Source organism: Triticum urartu, chromosome 5 (genome assembly GCF_003073215.2).
Source record: "Triticum urartu cultivar G1812 chromosome 5, Tu2.1, whole genome shotgun sequence".
NCBI lineage: Eukaryota > Viridiplantae > Streptophyta > Magnoliopsida > Poales > Poaceae > Triticum > Triticum urartu.
This window is the reverse complement of record NC_053026.1, coordinates 214020529-214026528: the sequence shown is the minus strand read 5'-3', so window position 1 is coordinate 214026528 and position 6000 is coordinate 214020529. Positions and strand designations below refer to the sequence as shown.

The following is a 6000-nucleotide window of genomic DNA, read 5'->3' as shown; positions in this document are numbered from 1 at the left end:
GGCCACCTTACCAAGGCCAACCACCTTACCCTTTGAGTTATCACCAAAAGTGACGTACTTCCGAGGGCCGTCGTTTTCAGCAAGCTCACGAAACATATCCTTGTCTCCGGTCATGTGATCGGTACACCCACTATCAAGAACCCATTCCTTTCCTCCAGCCATGTAGCCGCGAAGATTTGCCATAAGACCAAAGTGTCTCATAGACTCGTCGAGATCAAAGTCACTATCATCATCCTCATCATAGTACCCATGTTCAACATCGTCTTGTGATGGATCAATTTCTAGAGAGGGCAATTCATTAGATAAATGGTCATCACAATAGTCATCTTTATGAATTCTAATGGCTTCGGAGATGATATTGCTAATGATTCCAACATCTCCTTTGGCACGCGTAAGATTAGTAAGCTCAAATAGACAATCACCAAATTTGGGATCATTGGAACTCATCTTACTCAAGGCAATAGACTTATGAAGGATCTCATCTAAGTTTTTCAAGGAATAGTTTGGAAATCGTTCCTCAAGAAATCTCCATATGGTGTAAGCACAATCAAGAGCAGGCAAGCTAGCAAACAAGTTTCTATGCAATCCTCTAGTGATTAAATTGACAGTTCTAAGATTACGGATCATGTCAATAGACTCATCAAGGGTAGGATGAAAAGGATCAACATGAGGTGCACAAGGGCTAGTAATATACTTGTTCAAATGATATTCATTGAAAATCTCAAGCATCTCAATTTTCCACTCATGAAAAAACTCTCCATCAAGTATAGGCACTCTACGTCTAAGACTCCCCAACGTAGACTCATCCATCTTCCTCCAAAGGTGTTTAAACCAAAGCAAAGGAGACCAATGCTCTGATACCAATTGAAAGGATCAAGAAGAGGTGTCTAGAGGGGGTGAATAGACTCTTAACAAGAAAAAGTTGCAGTTTTTATTTTCTTCAAGTTAAGGTGGAGTTTTAACACAAGTTTAAACATTCACAATACATATCAAGCAAGCATGACAAGAGTATATGAGCAGCGGAAAGTAAAGCATGCAATTTGCAAGAATGTACAGAGATGGGATTGGAGTGTGCAAACGCAAATGGAGGCACTGAGATTTTTGGCGTGGTTCCGATAGGTGGTGCTATCGTACATCCACGTTGATGGAGACTTCAACCCACAAAGGGTAACTGTTGCGCGAGTCCACGGAGGGCTCCATCCACGAAGGGTCCACAAAGAAGCAACCTTGTCTATCCCACCATGGCCATCGCCCACGAAGGACTTGCCTCACTAGGGTAGATCTTCATGAAGTAGGCGATCTCCTTGCCCGTACAAAATTCTTGGTTAAACTCCACAATCTTGACGGAGGCTCCCAAGTGACACCTAACCAATCTAGGAGACACCACTCTCCAAAAGGTAATAGACGGTGTGTTGATGATGAACTCATTGCTCTTGTGCTTCAAATGATAGTCTCCCCAACACTCAACTCTCTCTCATAGATTTGGATTTGGTGGAAAGATGATTTGAGTGGAAAGCAAGTTGGAGAAGGTTAGAGATCAAGATTTATGTGGTTGGAGGGATTATCTTGACCTCAACACATGAGTAGGTGGTTCTCTCTCAGAAAATGTATGCTGGAAGTGTACACATGTTCTGATGGCTCTCCTGATGAATGAAGAGTGGGTGGAGGGGTATTTATAGCCTTCACACAAAATCTAACAGTTACACACAAATCACCAAACTCGGTGGGACCGAATCAGAAAACTCGGTCGGACCGATTTGGTTCATAATGTGACTATTAGGTATTTCGGTGGGAACGACATGATCAACTCGGTGGGACCGATGTGCTAGGGTTAGGGTAAAACCTCATCTTGGTTCGACCAATTACACAAACTCGGTGGGACCGATTTTTGTAATAAGCGAAACAGAGAGTTGGTTAAGCAAACTCAGTGAGACCGATTGCATATCACGGTGAGACCAAAATTATTGTAATAGGCGACAGAGAGTTTGCAAGCCCATCTCGGTGAGACCGAGATCCCATCAATGAGACCGAATCGATTAGGGTTTGTGGCAGTGGCTATGTCAAGACAACTCGGTGGCGCCAAATAGAAAGTTTCGGTGGGGCCGAGTTTGACTTTTTGGTTTGGGACATATGTGGATATGGGAAAGTGGTTGAGGGTTTTGGAGCATATCACTAAGCATTTTGAGCAAGCAAGCCATTAAGCAACACCTCATCCCCTTTTAATAGTATTGGATTTCTTATGGACTCAATGTGATCTTGGATCACTAAAAGTAAAATGTAGACTCTTGAGCTTTTGAGCTTAAGCAAATCCTTTGTCCTTAGCATCTTGAAAAGGTTCCATATCCTCTTGTCCACGCCACTCCATTTGTTGAACTTGTCTGAAATATACTAGATGAAAAACATTAGTCCAACAAGAGATATGTTGACATTAATTACCAAAACCACTCAGGGAGCACTTGTGCTTTCACTATCCAAGGTAACTATTTTGAAACCATTGTCTACGAATATAATTCTGAAGTTCAATAACCTAAGTGAATTTTGTATGAATTGAATGCTATTGTGTGAGTCCCCGCAGAAAAAAGAGCATCCGTGTCATTAAATTCCTTGTCGAGAGGATCAATTAGCATCTAGAGAAAACCTTCGAGTCGTGTAAATTCTGCAACTAGTTGTGCAGGTAGACTTGTATTTTCCATGACTGTAGAAGCATGCGGGCAAGTAAACATAGTAGTTATGTGAAAGTGTTGTCTGTTTCATGTGCATGTTTGATCTAGAAGTTCAAATTTTAATTTGAGATTTCTTGACAAGATATAATAAATACTATTCCATTGTGTAGATAGAGAAGTTCAATATAAAGATGATGGTTCAGTTCAGGAAAATATATGTTTCCCAAAATAAGTTCAGCGATTATTCAGTGCTTGATGTTCAGGGATGGTTTGATGCTTGATGTTCGGGGGTGTCCAGAACTACACTCGGTAGCACATATACGGTGGCTCAAGTTGGTTCCTGTCATTGTCAGTTCGTGTATGAGTTTGTTGTTTCTCTGAAGTACAAGTAAATTTATTGTCATTGCTAAAAATGCAGGCGCTCGCCGCCCCCATCTCTGACCAGATCCATCCTGGCTCCCCTGGTAGCCAACACGGCTTGTGCGCTGGTGTTAGTGTGCGTGGGCAGCAAATTCAACTACCAATCCACACCAAAGTTCATGTATGTTGCCTGTTTCCCACACATTCCTAGGAAAATATACTTCTTAGCATGCGGTTGTCCTATGATTGGAAAAGCTGGCAGCAGCACACGCCTGTTCCTACATGGATCTATGAACTATGATCGATCTAACTAACTTGTTCTAGTGTTGTATATATAAACACTGAATCTTAGATGTGGACAGTATCATTGTTGGTAATCAATGTCGTTGTGGCGTTTTTACTCGTGAAAACTCTGGATGTTAGATAGCATCAATTTTAGGGATCAAAGATGATGTGGTGCCCATGTAGCATTTTCTTTAACTTGCGAGACTTTAATTGCTAGGATCACCGTGCTGCACATGGGCTGCCATCTCTGGTTTTCGTTTTCCTTAACACTCGGTGAGGGAAATGATTGTTCAACTTCAAATCTGTTTGGACTGATGTTCAAGTTCTTTCGTATAGAAGGTTCAGAAAGTTTTGTTCCTGAAAAAGCACATATTTGAAGTACACCATTGTTATGTATTTCTGAATTTTCCTCGTGTAGCAGTTCAACATGTAGTATGCCATCAATTCATAATGAAAAGGAAGGAAACAATTCAATAATTGTGTGTTTAAAACATAACAGAAACTTCCATAGTAGTTTGATGGAATAAATCGCATCAGTTCTGACCTGGATTCGTTCTTGCCTACAATGCATTGAAAAATAATTATGTGTTAGCTAGATCAGTACTAGTGCTCACCAGTACGACAAGTAGCAGTACTTATCAGTACGACTTACACAATACTATTACTGATCAGTACTATTCTTAATGTTAAAAGTAACATCCATATAGGGAAAAATGCTTGTATTCTAACACACAATTTTTTGGAAAAAAGAGCACTAGTACTGATGAGTCGTACTGACAAGGATGCCATCTACAATTCTGAAATTATTGTTGAGTCATACTAGTACTATTACTGATGAAAATGGGAAGCAAGTGTCGCATGAATCCTCAATTGAATGGGAAGCAAGGTGATCCTCGCTCCTTCAACTCCACTTCGCCGGTGCCACAGTCTGTGGGAGTAGGGGCGGCGTGCCCGTCAACAAACAAGAACATAAGGTATGTGCTTGGAAAACTTAAAATTATGTACACATTTGGACAACAGAAGTTGTAGCTTCTTTCAATGTTCAAAATGAAAGATATTCAGTTCAACTTGTTCTAGCAAAACATGTGTGGGACCTTGGCAGCATGTCGACACACTATCTAGTGCAGAAAAAATGTTCAGCGTAGTTCAGCGCGCCGCCGCCTACCCCTGCCTCCGAGCATCGCTGGTCTATGAGTTCAACATGTATAGCCCTATAAGTTCATAGAAAAATAGAAAACAAGATAAACAAAAAATACTGAAACACAAAAAACCCATGGAATTCATAGGGAAAAGATAACAAGTTCTAAGGAAATAAATGTAGAAGTTCATATTTCAAAACAAATGAAGTATCTGGGAAGTAAAAATGAAGTATTTCAAAGTACAGAAATCTTTTTAGGTTTCTTTGGGAACTTCTAATGTTACTAAACATGAACTTGCTTGGTTACACAAATATGAAACTGATTGTGCAAGTCACTTAGAATGTGTTTGTACTTGTTATGGAAACTCATGACTTGTTATGATTAAATGCAGGGAGCAATTGGCGCCGAATGGGCCCCTAGGAGCTAGTCCAACCCGCTCGCAGACTGGAGGGCATGCCGGTTTATTTCCAACGAAATCCTATGTACAATCAGTCTGTTCGTTTGATAAATAAAGGAGACAACATAGAAGTTATGGTTGAAGCAAGTCCCTACGTCCAGTTATGTCCGATTTTTGTGATAGTATTTAAAAAATGAGGCATATATTGTATAAACTTTTCTGGACTTGTGCCCAGGCTGCTTCTGAACAACTCCAATGCTTTATTGGCCTCAGTACTACTGTTTGGTACCATTAGGTACCAAACTTTGAACTAAGAACTCTATGAACTCCTGGACATGTTCATAAAGTATTCCTGGACTAAGAACTCGATGAACTCCTAGACCTGTTCATAAAGTATTGTTGGATAACTCTTGGTAGTTCTAGCATTATAGTGTGTGTTTTGAACTAAGAGATATACTCTCTAGCATTATAGTGTGTGTTTTGAACTAAGAGATATACTCTATGAACTTTCTGTACTTTCTGGACTTGAAGCATTTTGTTCTCATATATAAAATCAAGTGCATATACAAAATCTTGAACAAAATGCTCTATGGACTCTTGGACTGCATTGTTGGAGAACTGTTGTTTGGTACCTAATGGAATTTGCACATCAAGCATTTTGTTCTCAGTTTTTTTGGTGAAAGTTTGCTTCCTATTGCATAGCTATTGCAGTATACCTTCTATGCATGGCAATGTAAACATACAAAATGTATATGCTACTCCTGGAAGGGCTGCTGTAGTGGACAATTTTCTACCATGACAATTTTCATGAAAGGGCTGTTGTAGTGAACATGGTGCCAACTTGTTGCTAGTTATATTGAAAGTCCACCTTGCAAAACAACATCAGTTCTCTCATTAACATGCGTCGATTCAAGGGGTTGCAAAGTAAAAAAGCAATGTATACACACACCCCATAACAATGTTTCCTTCTATAAAAAATATTTAAATAGTATTGCAAGGCATTGCACCGGTTCAATATAGTCAGAAAAAAAACCTAATAGTTCAACCGAGGCCATTGGGAGGTTCAATGAATACAATATGACGGTTAGAAAAAAGAAAGCATGTTTTATAAAAAAAATGCTTTGGTCCGTGAAAACATGGTCTGTACAAATCCATG

The 6000-nt window shown here is 39.8% G+C and overlaps 1 long non-coding RNA gene across 1 annotated transcript; it reads left to right on the top strand.

The window, feature by feature from the left end:
* Positions 1-2240: 2240 nt before the first annotated feature.
* LOC125508437 lies at positions 2241-5186 on the top strand. The gene is made up of 3 exons (XR_007283468.1): positions 2241-2995; positions 3082-4282; positions 4839-5186. It is a non-coding gene; the product is annotated as an uncharacterized LOC125508437 (long non-coding RNA).
* The last annotated feature ends 814 nt before the right edge of the window (positions 5187-6000 follow it).